Source organism: Arvicola amphibius, chromosome 4, assembly GCF_903992535.2.
Source record: "Arvicola amphibius chromosome 4, mArvAmp1.2, whole genome shotgun sequence".
Lineage (NCBI taxonomy): Eukaryota > Metazoa > Chordata > Mammalia > Rodentia > Cricetidae > Arvicola > Arvicola amphibius.
The window spans coordinates 127,201,897-127,217,629 of NC_052050.1; positions in this window are offsets into that span (position 1 = coordinate 127,201,897).

Consider the following 15,733-nt stretch of genomic DNA (forward strand, 5'->3'; position numbering starts at 1 on the left):
GGATAAAAGTAGTTACTGTTGGGTAGAAAAGAATATAATGTGAGTTAGGTTCAGCTCCATTCTCTCACTGTATAGCACAGAGACACTGAGCATGTTTAGCAACGGGGTTCAATAGTGACAAAGTCAGATTCTACATACAGACAAATTGATAGTAAGGAGATTTTAACATTGAAGCAAAAGGCCACATGTAATTAAGAAAGTTCCTTGACTTGTGTTCTTCAACAACCAAATGGAGTGAGACTGAGACATTAAAAATGTCTTACTCCCCAGGCAGTGGTGGCCCTGGCATGCCTTTAATCCCAGCACTCAGGAGGCACAGAGGAAGGCAGAGCTCTGTGAGTTTGAGGCTAGTCTGGTCTACAGAGCGCGTTCCAGGACAGCCAGGACTGTCACACAGAGAAACCCTTGTCTTGATAAACAAAAATAAACAAACAAAAAATTTCTTACTCAAGTAAATTTCTGTGAATTCTTAACTTCTGAATATGGCTGTGTTTGTTAAAGTTCTCTAGAGAAATAGAACCAATAAGAGATATTCATGTGTATGTGATCTGGCATGTATACACACATGCAAACGCATGCACACATATGACAAAGGCACATAGAGAGATTTATTATTTAAAACTGCCCATGGGCTTGTGGATCTTGAAGGTCTGAAATTCCCAAGGAAGCCCTGTGTGGAGGAAATGCAGGTAGGTGTGGGTGGTGCAATCTTGGGTCTAAAACGTGCAGGCCAGGCAGGCTGGACACTTAGGTTAGATTCCCTTGTTTCTGTCTTGAAGTGGATCTTTTTTCTTTGGGGTTCCATCAGCTGGAGGGGGCTCATCCACACTATGAAGGTCAGTTTCCTTTTTCAAGTCATCTAAATTATAAACATTATTGCCACTGCAACATCCCTTTATAGCAGCCTCTAGGTCAGTGTTGCATGGACATCTAGCCCAGCCAACACATACAGAGGACCAGCAGAAAAATCTGCTTTGAAAGCACCATTGATTTTCTTTGCCAGGCAATTCCAAGCGTTTGACTTAATGTTTTCTTAGTGATGGTTAACTAGCAATTAATCAACTCGCTGATTTGAGTTTCCATACAAATCTTGTTAGTTAGGAAACTGACTGCGTGATCTTAGATCAATGGTAATTTTGGTTCTTTCTCTCTGTGATCATGTATTGTCTTTCCCCTGATGACTTCTGGTCTTCGGAGGAAAATATAGTTTGGTCTCATTACAGGTGCCATGCTGGAACTTTTGTGTGAAGGTGTTACACATATGTCCCCTGCCTCTTAGCACTCCATGGAAGGACATTGGCTTGGGCAGGTTGGACTAGCGTGACTCAGGACTCCAACAGGGGCAAGTGCCTCTCTGCACTCTGTGGTTTCTTCCTCTTTTCATAGAGCAAGCGTGAGAGCAGACTTGCCAAGGGAGACAAAATGCCAGCTTGGGTGGCCGGCAGGTTGAAGGCAGCTGACAGCTCAGCTGTCTAGAACACCTGTTGCCAGCACCTGTTGACCTTGTAAGCCACTGAATTTGAGCACAGCCCCTCCTGTTGTGGACCAGGAGGAGGTTTGGGCTCATTAGATTAACATACCACAGCCTGTCTTCCTTTCCACAAAGTATATAGAAAACTCATAAATAAAAAAAAAAAATTTAAGTAAAATTCCAATTATGGGTGTTACCAATTTCAAACAGCTTTTTGGTGACCTGAACATACAGATCTTGTGAGAAAGAACACAGAGAATTGATCTGGGAATAGGGCTCAGTGGTGAGACACTTGCCTAGTGTGCTTGATCCTCAGCACCAAAAATAAAAAGCAAGATCTCAGGAGTAAATATTCCATAAGATGAAGCTTGGAAGATATTGCCACCAACTGGAGGAAGCTTCAGTGGTGCATGGTGACATTGCAGCCTACTGTTTAAATAACGTTGTGACTGTAAGTGATTTAGGTTATTTGGGGTTAATAACACTAGTGTATCAGTTACTTTTCTCATCGGTGTGATAAAATGCCTGGAAAACATCCTTCAAGGCTTCTTTTGGCTCATGGTTTAGGGAGTACAGTCCACCATAGCCAGGAGGGCTTGTTGACAAGTGAGACAACTGGTCACATTGTATCCACAGTCTGGTGCTCAGTTTCCTTCCTTCTTACAAACAACAGCAACAACAAAAATACATTTATTGACTTGTGTCACAGTGCACACGTGGAGGTCAGAGGACAATGTGTGGGGGGTCAGGAATGACCTCAAGTCACTAAACCTGATGGCAGGTGTCTTTCCCCACTAAAACTTTCTTCTTTTATTTAGTCTGGTACCCCAGCCCAGAAACTGATGCTTTTCATGTTCAGGACGGGTTTTCCCTTCCTAGACATTTGACTGAGAGGCAACGCCCTCACCGCCATGCCTGGAGTGTGTCTCCTGGGTGATTTCAAATCCCTTCAAGCATTCCCTAAAAAACTCTTTAATTATTTAAGACTGCTTTTTATTTATTTATTTTACACACCTAATATATTTTAAACCACCTCCTGTCAATTCCATATAAAACCTTCACTCTCACTTCGAATATTCAACAAGGCAGTCACCCATTAGCCAAGTATAGTTTTCTACATTAAAATTATCCAGTGGCCTAGTTTAGTTGCTATGGCTGTGCTAAAACACTGCTCAAAAACACCTTAGGAAAGCAAAGGTTTGTTTGGCTGACAGGTCACCATCACCGTCAATCATTGAGGGAAGTCAAGGCAGAAACTCAAGCAAGGAGCCAGGAACTAAGGCAGGAAGATTATGGAGGAGCACGCCTCATTAGCTCCCCCCCCCCACAAGACTTGTTATTTTATACAACCCAGGACCCCCTACCCAGGTGGGGCACCACCCACAGTAGGCTGGGACCTCCCATACCAGCCATTAATCAAGAAAATGCCCCACTGACCTGCATTCAGGTCAATCTGATGGAGCATTTTCTGGATTGAGATTCCTCCTTCCCAGGTGACGCTAAGCTTGTGTCAAGCTGAGAGCAGAACCAGCCAACACAATTAGATTTTATATTTGCTGGGGGTGCTGGAGAAGCTTGGCAAACACTGCTACTATCAGTTAGCAGGTAAGTTTCTCGGTTACACGAGCCACATGCATGTAAACATCCATGTCCAGCAGCCACATGCAGCTAATGGCCAGCTCATTGAACGACACAGCTGTAGCATGCAACCATCACAGAGCAAGGTTATATGGGTCAGTGATGCTGATCTTGGGCAGGAAACAAACCCTTGAACTGGCCCATGTCCACTTCTCATCAGAAGCCCTTTGAAAAGAAGCTTTGTTTGCTGTGGATTGGTGGATGGCTGCGGGTTCCTCGGATTACTCTGAGTTTTAGCCTTGGGCCAAGCAAAACTCACCATCAGTAATCCTAGCTCCAAGAGTCTTGGCTCTCTACAGACCTGCTTTCATGAACCCAGATTTTAAGATTTTGCTTATGAAATAGCTGAGAAATAGCCTCTTGTATATTGATGCACCAGCAAGTGAAGAATTATTGAGGTCTGATGGGGACCTGTCTGAAGATTGGGTAGTCCCTGACAGATGACATGTAAACAGAACATCCAGTCTGGGAACTACAGGACAAATAAAATCAGTGGGTTCATAGAATACAGAGAAGTTTATTCTATAGAATTCTGTGCACTTACAAATAGTTAGCCAGCAAGTTAACTTTAAACTTCCTGCAAAACACGTGAAAAGGGAGTAAGTGGCACCCTTTAGTAAGCGAAAGAAAAAACAATATACTCTTTGGAAAAGTCGAGGCTCTTAAAGCATTTACCACCATGGGGGCTGCTTATGTGAAGTTTCGTGCTGGGAGTACAGAGAGATTTAAAGAATGGTTGTATAAGCTGATGTCTGGGTTTGGTTGCATTTCTTTTTGCTTTTGTTTTGTGAGGCTGGAGTTTGAGCACAGAGTCATAGCCCCAGCCCCTGCCAGTAATTTCATTTTGAAATAATCTCAGACCTACAGAGAGATAACAAAAACAGTATGAAGATTTCAAAGTCCCCCACTCTTCCCACATGCCCCTACTGTTAAATGTGCTGTTTTTCTGTGCATGGACTTCATGGTCATCACCCTGTCTCTGTTTCTCTCTATATACAGGTTTATATCTAAATCTCTATATAATTGGACCAAGAGATAAAGAAAATACATGCATGTATGCATACACATAAAAACTCACAAAATACATAGACATATACACAGTTCTCAACCATATTTGGAAACACTATGCTCCTTTACTTCTAAATACTTCAATGTGTATCTCTTTTTTTTCTTTTTTTTTTATTAAAAATTTCCATCTCCTCCCCTCCTCCTCCCCCTTCCCTTCCCTCCCTTCCACCCATACCCCCACTCCACCCCTCTCCAAGACAAAGAGCCATCAGGGTTCCCTTCACTATGTTAAGTCCAAGGTCCTCCCAGCTCCCCCTAAGTCCAGGAAGGTGAGCAACCAAACTGACAAGGCTCACAGTGAGCCCGTCCATGCTGTAGAGTTCAAGCTCATCGCCGTTGTCCTTGGTTTCTCAGTCCTCCTCCATCGTCAGCCACATTCAGAGTCCGGTTTGGTCCCCTGTTCCATCAGTCCCATTCCAACTGGACTTGGTGGTCTCCCGTTAGATCTGTCCCACCGTCTATGTGGGGGTTTTTGTTTGTTTTTTAAAATTATTTGTGGCTATAGAGATGACTCAGCAATTAAGAGCAAAAGGATGTTCTTCCAGAGGATAAGGGCTCAATTTCCAACATGCATGTGGTGACTCAAAACCATCTGTAATTATGTGTATGTGTGTAAGAGTGTGGGTACCCAGGGAGGCCAGAGATGCTGCTATCTGTGGAGCCGGAGTTACAGGCAGTTGTGAGCCACCTGTTGTGTGTGCTGGGAACCGAACACGGGTCCTCAGCAAGCACAGGAGGTGCTCTAACCACTCAGCAGCCTTTCTAGTCCCTCAATGTGTGTTTCTTTAGAGCAAGGCTATTCTCTTACACAACCATAGGACAATTACAAAAATCAGGAAATGGACAATAAGGCATTCTTTCCTAAGTAAGCTACAGACCTTCTCTTCTCAAACGCCTTTCATGAAGATAAAGAAAATCCTCCTCAGAACGTTCTCTAAAATATATGAAATACACAGATAACATACATACACACACAAGAAACACACACATATGAGAAATACACACACATGAGAAATATACACACACATATATGAGATGTACACATATATATGGAAACACACACACATATATACGAGAACTATACACACATATATATGAGATGCAGACATATATGAGAAACATACACACATATATGAAAAATACACATATGCATACATGAGAAATACATACACATAGAGTGAGAGATAGGACATGTGTGTATATATCATAAAAGCAAAAGACAAAAGTTGTTAAAATCAAAACAGTATAGTGTATTGTCCCATTGCAAACTCTGTTATTTCCAAATATAACCATGAGTCCTTTTACATGTATTTATTTATTTGTGTGTATGTGTGTGTGTGTGTGTGTGTGTGTGTGTGCATGCCATGAAGCACATGTGAAGATCAAAGGACAACTTCTGAGAGTTGGTTCTCTCCTTCCACCATGTGGGGCCTGGGGGTTGGGCTCAGGTCATAGAGGTTCAACGGCTGGGTGATAATCAAAATGGCAGATATTCTTAGCTGAGGAGGGGAAGAAAAAGCTAATTTTCTTCAGGGATGCAATTTCTGAGAAGCTGCCAGGCTCTGGCAGCACTAAGTGAACTCTCTGAAGTTTAGAAGACCATGTAAAGTTGGGAGGGAGTAATGGCGGGAGTATGGGGGATTATTTAGAGGGTGGGGGGATAGGGTAGACAATCAAAACACATTATATGTATGTCTGAAATTCTCAAACAATTTTAATTTTAAAATATTCAATGCAATTATCTTCACTTCCATCTTTAAAAACTAAAAAAAGGGGGGCGGGCTGGAGACATAACTCAGTGCTTAAGGACACTGTCTGCTCTTCCGAAGGACCCGGGTTTGATTCCCACATGCTAGCTCACAACCCTCTGTAACTCCAGGGCATCAACACCCTCACACAGACAAATGTGCACATTAAATTTAAGAAAAAAAATTAAAACAAGGAAAAAAAACATTAAATCAGATGGTGTTGGGGCTGAAGAGATGGCTGAGCAGATAAGGGCAAGTATTGTCTTGCAGGGGACCAGAAATTGGGTCTCATAATAACTACCTGTAATTTTAGCTCCAGGGCGATCAAATGCCTCTGATCCCTGCGGGCAGCTGTACACACATGTACAAACCCACATGTATACATTTAATTAAAAATAAATGGAAGTCCAAATGAGAATCCAGCAGGTGTATTTCCCACCAGCGGTTTCTCCTCCTTCTTCCACAGGCAGGAGACTACCTCTCCAGAACATGGGTCACTCATGCCACATGGTTCCCGCTTCCCAGAATGCACTTTTCCTGTCATGTGGCTATCACCAAAGAAGAGTGTGTTCTTCCCTCTGGTCTATCTCATGAAATCCTCTTTTGTCCCTCATGAAAGGCATCATATGTTTATATCCTTTTTCTTGATTTTTGCCACAAAAGCTTGTACAGATGCAAACCAAGCTATCCTTGGACTCAGAGAAATTAGCATCACGAACAGGGGCCATCTGCACTTAGGTCAACAACTCGTGACTTTCCCCATTCTGTACCCGACAGCCTTGGGCAGCCCCCAGTACCTTCACCTTCACAGGATGTGACTTTTGGTTAGAGTAACATCTGGCACACATGGGCACTATTGTAGAAATTAGAGAGAGTGTGTAGCATGATTAATAAAAACCCAGAGACAGATACTGGGGTTCAACCTGAAGGTCAGAAAAGCAAAACAGCTGTCACTGGCTCTTACCTCTACCTCTGTCTCAAATGGAGATCCCACCTTCAGGAATCTCAGAATGAGACTGTGCTTGAGAGCTGTCTCCTTCTGTCTTATATTCCTCTCTAGTGTTGGGATTAAAGGCAGGCACCACTGCCTGATCTGACCAGCAGGGCTGTTCTACTCTCTGATCTTCAGGCAAGTTTTCTTTATTTAAAATACAAATGAAATATCACTCCAAGAGGGGACCATCTTATTTGCTCTCTACCCGAGAGAACCTTTTCTTTTATGCGAAGTCATCTCAGGCCCGGGCACAGAGCTGAAGGCTGGGTGTGCTGTGGGTTTCCAGCCCCAGAGACAAAGACCACAACCTCACAACTCAAGATCTGAAGCTGTATTTTGTTCAGCATATTCTAAAAGTATTTTAAGGACCCAACATACTTAAATTTAAATTTGGGTGAGCCTGCATAAAAAGACAGATTTTGGTGGGGGATTCTATTTAAAAGATCTATGACAGCCCCTTCCTTCTTCGTGGTAACTCTGGGATGCCATCAAACAGGAGGTGCTACTTTTGAGTTCTATTATTCTCCAGGCTTTCCTTCCCTTTCCATTGGCACTGACCCCAAAGCTGAGTGGAGCGCTGTCTCATTCCTTAGCACTTCATGGTGCTGTTAATTCTTTCTTTCTTTCTTTTTTTTTTTAAATACTGTTTGTTGAGACAGGTTTTCTCTGTGTAGTTGTGGCTGTCCAGGAATTCACTCTGTAGACCAGAGATCCAATCGCCTCTGCCTCCTGAGTCCTGGGAGCTTTTCCTAATTCTAACCTATGTCCCTTGGGTGACTGCCTGGTTGGCCCCTGCAGGCTTTAAGGTATGAATTCCTGCTGGTGTGATTCTCTTTGGGTCACAGAGTGACAGCAGCAAGTTCAAATCTTAGAGATTCTAGGCTTTAGTAAGAAACATCTCTTTAGAGTCTGGCAGACTGTTGGCTGGCAAGGGACAAACAAAACATCACAGCACAGGAGGGTGGCCTCAATGCACTTCCACTGGCTTGAAATGTCACATTCTCTTGTCTTTAGGGTGGCTTGAAGGAACAAGATGCTGTATTTACCATGTCCATGTTTAAATTTGGGGAGAATAAGGCTTCTCAAAGCCCTATTTTGAAGAAGGCAAAGGGACATAGGAGATGGTGACCATATCAGGCTGAGGGTAGGACAGGGAAGGAGAGTGGTTGCTCCGGTGTTCCTGAGGACTTCTCTGGCTATGTTTTTCCTGCATTTTTCCATCTTGCTCTATAGCCTGATGGTATTTGAGCTTCTATAAGCTGACAGCAGAAACACTTGCTAAAATCAAAGCCATCTGTTCTGACTGCTGATGCCAAGTCGTAGGGATACACTGGAGGAATACAAAACAAATCGGAACTTACTCTATGGGGGCCAGACCTGACTTTGGTGTGCTGTGGAATAATCCTCTTGTACACTGTAAAGTTTTGTTATTTAAATTGGTTTAATAAAATAGTGATTGGCTAGCGGCTAGGCAGGAAGTATAGGGGGGGCGACCAAACTAAGGATGATGGGAAGGAGGAGGGCAGAGTTAGTCATCAGTAGACGTGTAGAGAAGCAAGATAAGAATGTTGTCATTAAAAAATGTACCAAGCCACAAGGCTAAACATAGATAAGAATTATGGGTTAATTTAAGTGTAAGAGTTAGCTAGTAATGAGCCTGAGTTATCGGCTGAGCATTAATAAGTAATATGAAGTCTCAGTGTGTTTATTTGGGAGTTGCTGGTGGAACAGAAACTTCTACCTACATTGGTATTTGGAGGTGTCGGTGGCAGGGGCTAAGATAACTCTTGCCCTTTGGTGGCTATCCAAAAGCTAGGAAGACAGTGTCCTAGTATTCTATACAGCATAGTTTTCTATCGGGTCAGGTCACAACTAGGTAAGCTAGTGTGTCTCTCTGGGAGAAGGGGGGGGGGAACCTGGCAAAGGAAAGTGCTTGCTAGTGACATGTGACGTGTTCAAATATCCCTGATGTCCTCAGTCTGTTGTGCTCAAAGGACACATCAGCCAAGGCCAATCAGAGGTAATGGGTATGAAGGGACCCACTGTAAAGCGGGGAGCAAACGGAGTTCCACTCAATGACACACAGTACGGCCAACAAGGAAAGGGAACTTTGCTGGCTGGGTAAGTAGAGAGTCGAGGCCAAACCAGAGTGGGGTGGGGGAACAGGACGGGGTTAACTTCCTTCCGTTGTCTGAAAGAGAACCCTAGGGCATGCTACTGTTGCCAGGGCTGATCCAGTGGGCAGGAACTGCTGGTGAAACAGAAAGAGTCATCAAGAATGTTAGAGAGTGGGGGACACAGAACGCAAGTAGAGGGGTGGGCATCTCATAGCCTCCTCTGAGGGCAGCCCTGGTCACGGCAGGCAGGAAGTGAACCACGAAGAGGTGAGCATGGAAACTCCAGGGAGCCCCTGGCTGTAAGGGTCATTTAGATTACTAGCCACCTGTGTTCCTGGTTGTAGGAGCTTGATATGGCCTGGCCCAACAGATAACACAGATCACCAGGTTGTTAACCACCTCTAACTCCCAGCTTTCTGCGTGGATGAATAGGTTTTACATCCATTCCTTTGAGAGGACGATCCTATGTGTTTAATATTCCTGGTTTCTCTGGAGATCTGTGGCTACAAGGCTCTTTGTGCTGTGCTCCTAACAGTGCACCAGGAATGGCTGTGCATGTGGGCACGGGATGGGACCTGCGGTGGGACCAGGAAGAATCAGTTTAAGCAAGCAATTTTCCTCCGCACCCAGAGTGGCACTCAATCCGAGGTACTGATGGACTTTTATAGACAAAGGGGTTTTGGAGTGAAGGATGTGGTCCGGAGGGGCTGAGAGAGGATGGGGGCATGGAGAAAGGAAATGGAGGGTTTCTGATAGTGTCTGGGTGCTGAGAGTGTGTGTGACAGGAGGGAGACACCCGAGGTGGAAAGTATAGTTCTCAACGCTGGCTGTTTTAAATAAGGGCGTGGCTGTACTCCAGCGGTCCGTTCACCAGCGTCCGTCCTGAGAATTCCTGTTCCTGATCTCATTGTGAATCCTAGATGAAGCCGGTCTGGTGAGCCAACCACTAACCATTCAAACCAAACCAAACCGTGGTTCCCAGCTGGGGGATGAGTTAAGAAAACAGCCAGAAAAATCTACCTTATCCCAGGATCAAAAGAAAAAGGATGACTAGTTTGCTTGCATTGTTGTGATAAAACATTTACCAAAAGCAACTTGGGTGGAAAGGGTTTATTTCAGTCTAGAGGTCACGGAAGGAAGCCAGGGCAGGAACCTGGAGTCGGGGAACTGAAGCAGAATCTTGGAAAAAGGCTGCTTCCTATGGGTCCACCCACAGGCCGATCTGATGGTGGCAATTCCTCTACTGAGGTTCCCTCTTCCCGGGGCCTTTAGTTTATGTCTACTTGACAATAACTAACCAGGACAGCTAGATCTGAACATATGTTCAAATGTTTATTTTTCAGTCAGATCTGGGCCCACTGTCTAAGTGGATGCGCCTGACAAGTCTTTCAGGACCCCGGAAACTCAGCATGTAATAAAAAGTCACCATGTCTGGAGTTGGAAAAATCACCCGTGGGGTGCCATTTAGGAAGATGATATTTGAAGCAATAATCAACGGCTCCTAAATGCTGCTCCTCTGGTGCTTCAATGAAAGAATCACACCGTGGGTGAAGTGACTGAGTTTATATTTGTCTTTAATCGCCAACTCAATACAGCAGTCCAGTGGGCGTGCTGCCGTAAAGCATGCCGTGGTCAGAATGACTCAGGCGCAGCTCGGGTGGGGCGCATTGTACAACCCATTCTGCAGCGAAGGAAAGGAACCTCTGGAGTGCTTCCGTGAGATGCGCGGTTTTGCTCTGTATTGAAAATAAATAAAATTATGCAGAATCCATTTACTGATGATAAAGCGCAATGGATTCTTTTGTCTGTTTGTTTGCTTACATCTCAGCCTGGACCCTCTTGGGACTCTCGATCTGCTTCACTTCTTGGCTTGGGGGCGGGGAGCAGGGTAAGGCTCTCAGGACGCTGCCTGTCTGACTTGTCAGGATTCACTCTTGCTGAGGCTGCCACCTTTGGTCCTCACTAAGCACTGTTAGGGCTACACACAAGGTCACAGAACCTGATTCTACTTATGCCTTCAAGCCAACTAGCAACACGTGGCTGAGAAAAATGGTTTTTGATTTGTCATAGAACTCCCAGGTTTTCTATCAGAACCTAGTACATGCAGAGCCATCCATTCGGACACAAGTTGAAAATGTCTCATAAAACATAATCTGGTCTTAGAGTATATATAACATTCAATCCCTTTCGTTCATATAAAAAACAGGCTGCTTAAAGTCTATCCAATTGCTTCTATAACAAATGGGTTTGTGAGCCAGTTTGGAAGCAAATAAAGGTTGGGAAGATGTATTCTTCTCATTTTAGGTGTCTAATTGTATGAGAGGCAAGGTTTTATAAACTAGGCAATCCCTGATATTGATATGTTAGGTTATTTTAGTTGAACAAAGATGATAAAATTATTTATATTCTCTCTCTTCAAAGGAGGATTAATCTTAGGTTGGAGAGCGTGCTCCGTAACACTGAGATAAGCCTCCTACACCTGGTGTTTTGTTTATTTGAGACAGGATTTCATGTATCCTAGGCTGGACTTGAACTTGCGGGGTTAGCAGAAACCCTTGATCTGTTGGAGACCAGCTTTGACAAAAATACCACTTACTAGGGTAGAGGTATGGGGATTAGAAAGACAGGAAAGAAAACAAAGACGCGAGTGCAAATAATAAAACAGAAACATAGGACAGTGCCGGGAGGGAGTTCCAGTGAATACTGGAATCATCCACGTTTAATTTCCACTTGCTTAAAACACCTCAACCCCAAAAGGTAGGAGAAAGATAAAAAAAAAAAAACCTGCATTAACATGATACAAGGAAATGAACAGACCAGTTGAAAGTTGCAGCCTACGTTCTTAGTTAAACATTCTGCTGCTAGAACAAAGCAAGTCACTCTCATACCCTAGACCAAAACATTCTGTAGGCAAACCACTCCCTGGGTGGAATCCATTGTTATCTCCATAAGGGATTAGGAATTTAGTTGGATCCTTAGCCTTTTGTTTGGGGTAGAAATGTATCTGTTTCTCTATTCCTGGAATACAAGGTGTGGATATTAGCCACACCTGTTGACAATAATCTTGAGAGGGCAGAACTCTCTGCTCTAAATCTAGGTGGGACCTGTGAGGTAGTAACAGGCAATAATCTTGAAGGAATAGAAGTAAATTCCAACTCTCTGACCTTTGGTCAAGGTGGAAATAGGCTCACATTTTTGGGCCTCCGCGTTGAGCTCTGCCTCCTCAGTGCTGGGATTATAGGTGCACGCCAACATTTAGGTTTATGCCAGGCTTTCATGTGTGCTGGGCAAGAGCTCTGCCAACTGAGCCACTTCCCTAGCCTACTGCTTAAAAACCAGTTTATTACTTATCCCTGCTCCATAGTTATAGCAGGCCCTTGACATATTTTTCCTTCCTAACAACCTGTGCTTTGGGGTGCTATTTATTTTCAAGGGAAGAACTCCAGCCTCACAGAGGAAAGAAGAGACGAGATGACAAGGCAAGCAAATAAAACGGATGTGCATAGTGCCACAGCTGCTGAAGGAGACACAACAAACCAGAGCAAGACAGTTGAGCAGCTCAGTGTGATAGAACCAGTCTCCCCAACTCCAAGTCCCATGGGATGGGCCAAATGACAGCTCTGTATATAATGGCTCGGGTGTGGCTGTTAAGAATACAGACAGGCACCACTACACCTGGCTTTCAATTTTTATTTTGCTCATTTATTGATTGATTGATTGATTGATTGATTGTAATTAATCTTGTTTACTTTTGTGCTGCTTGAAATCTGCTCACTAAGCCATTATTCAGTTGTTTTAGGATTGTTTTTGTAGTTAGACTGGATGCTGGTTTGCCTTAAGAAACTGGTTTCTTACTAGGTGTAATGGTACATGACTTTATTGCCAGCACTTGGGAGGCAAAAAGAGGTGGATCTCTGTGTGTTCAAGGCCAGCCTGTTGTAGAATATTGTTTACACTGCATGAAGATGTGTCACTGTGATTGGTTTAGTAAAGAGCTGAATGGCCAATAGCTATGCAGGAGAGAATAGGCGGGATTTCTGGGCAGAGAGAGGAACTGGGAATGAATCTAGGCATGGGGGAGATGCCAGCTAGACATTGAAGTCAGACATACAGTACAGAGGAGAGGTAATCAAGCCACGTGGCAGGACGTAGAATAATAAAAACAGGTTAATTTAAGTTATAAGAGCTAGTTGGGGAAAAGTCTGAGCTAAGGCCAAGCTTTCATAATTAATAGTAAGTCTCTGTCGTTATTTGTGATCTAGCAACCCAAAGAACAGCCTGACTATGTTTGGTGCCCAATATGAGGCATCAGATAATACGTTTTTCTTAATTGTTCTAGTATTAATACAAACCCAGGAGTCAGAAAATGAGATAAAAACCCGATAAGTCCAAAGACCAGCAGAGAAACGATCAATCTCAGCTGACTCTACTCTCCATGTTTCCCAGACCAAAAAACCTGTGGAACCTTTCCAAGCCCCTTCTTATCTCTCCCTGCCCCTCCCCCCACTCCCTCAGTCCTTTAACATATCTATGGCTAATTCTGGTCAGTTAATTGCCAACTCCACCCTCTGGTTCAAGGCTTAACTTTATTGGAAGTCTGGAATGTCAGTGCAGATATCCCACCACACCAGCCTGGTCTATATAGCTTTGATTCCCAGCATCCACACGGCGGCTCACGACCATCTGTAACTCCAGTTCCTGGAGATCTGACCCCCTCTTCTGGCCTCCCATGACTTCAGGCATGCACATGATATACAAACATATACATGGGGAAAACACTCATAAACAGAAAATAAAAATAAATGAGTCCTTAGAACATGTATTTCCAGCTGGTGGCTGTATATGCTTACAATCTCATCACATGGGGGGAGGAGGCAGAAGAATCCCGACACTCAGGGACCGCTGAACAGAAGGCAGTTGGCAGCACATGGCGGGGATTAGACTTTTCTTTTAGCAGATGGACGTCCCTACAACCCAGACTCCATAACTTCTCGGCTATCCTGGGGATTTTTAATGAAAATAACTTAACATTCGTCAACTTAAAAGTTAATCTTTGAGCCGACAGGGACAGGCATTTGTCAAGTGGAACGCATAACGGAGGAGGGCTGCCGATCTGCAGGGAAAGAATAACGAAACAGTTCCGGCAGTTTCCAGTTGCTTTCATTTCATACTTTAGAAGTCAGTGCCTTGGTAGACACCGAGGGAAGTAGGAGACTGAGAACCCAAGACAGCAAAGACTGCAGGGTCCACCGTGCACATCTGCTGAAGGGTCTCGCGATCAATCTCCCCGGGCAACAGGGATCTGGCCACGGGCAATCAGAATGTCTTGTGTCCTCTGCGAAACAGTCACAGGTCCTCCAGCTTCGCCTTCCAGTACACACAGGAGAATGAAGCACTGGTGTGCCCACGAGAAACACCTTCAGTCTGTACAGGGGAAGAACGTCCAGTCCCCTGTTCACACCTACTGTTAATCCCACAGAAGGCGAATAAGACCGCTTACCACAGTTCAATTTGAAAGCAAGCCTTAATTACATACACAATTGCAGCAAACTTCAATTAAATACGGATCAGGTGGATGGGCTCAGGCCCGGTCCATACCCAGGGTCCCAGGAAATGGCCCAGAGGCTTAAGAAGGAAAACCCATAATTCATTGCATTTCCCATCAGGTCCAATCAAGGGCAAGCATACATCCTGATGTACCTCTAGCCTACATCCAATCAGAGCTAAACATACATCCTGATGCACCTCTAGTCTACATCCAATCAGAGGCAAGTGTACATTCCTGATGTACCTACATCCAACCAGGGGCAAGCGTACATCCTGATATTTTCCTGCCTGTGAACCTCCCACCCACATGTGATCAAGCACGTTAGGTACCAATGGGTTACGCAAACTTGTCAGGGAAGTGAAAACCTGTGGCTTGTAGCTCCCATAAACAATAGCCTCCAGCATTTCCAGAACTCTCTGTCCTTGGGCAAGGGACTTGCAGACCAGAGGCATTTTTGTTTGTTTGTTTTGTTTTGTTTCAAGGATCTCTTAGGCATAATAATTAAAACTGAAAATATAACTATGGCTCTCACACTACCATCAACGAAAGTCTTTCCTCTTAAAAAAATATTTGTTTGCCAGTGATGTTGGTTCACGGACTTGTGCAGGCCCAAAGAGTGCATAAGATTCCCCGGAGCTGGAGTTACAGGTGGAGAAAGGAGAGCCCAGAGAGTGCTCTTTGGAAGTCAATGACAGAGCCTCAACTGGTTAAACCCTGGTGGGGAGGTGACAGATGCAGCCATTGCTGCAGGAAAGCCTGCAGGATCGCTTCCTGAATCCCAGAGACCTGGACCTCAAGGAGGAAAAGCAGGCAGGGAAATGGTGGGAAAACGAAACCCATTTTCTGATTTTTGGTCCTCATCAGTTAGAGACGAGAACAAATATTTATCTGCCTTCGCCCAGAGGTTCCCTCCGACTCCTCACATCAGAAGAACTCATCACACAAGGATTTTCCTCATTACGTTTTTAAAAAATAAGTCGTTGTGCCTTAACGGTCAGTGGCTTTCAGGTTCTTATTTATACTTCTGCTACCCTAATAACTTAGACATCTTGACTCAGCCACCCCTCCGGTCTCCCCACCCCGCCCCTGCCCTGCACAGAAATGCAAACAGGCTTTCACAAGGAAGAAAACACCCCCATGAAAGGCAGA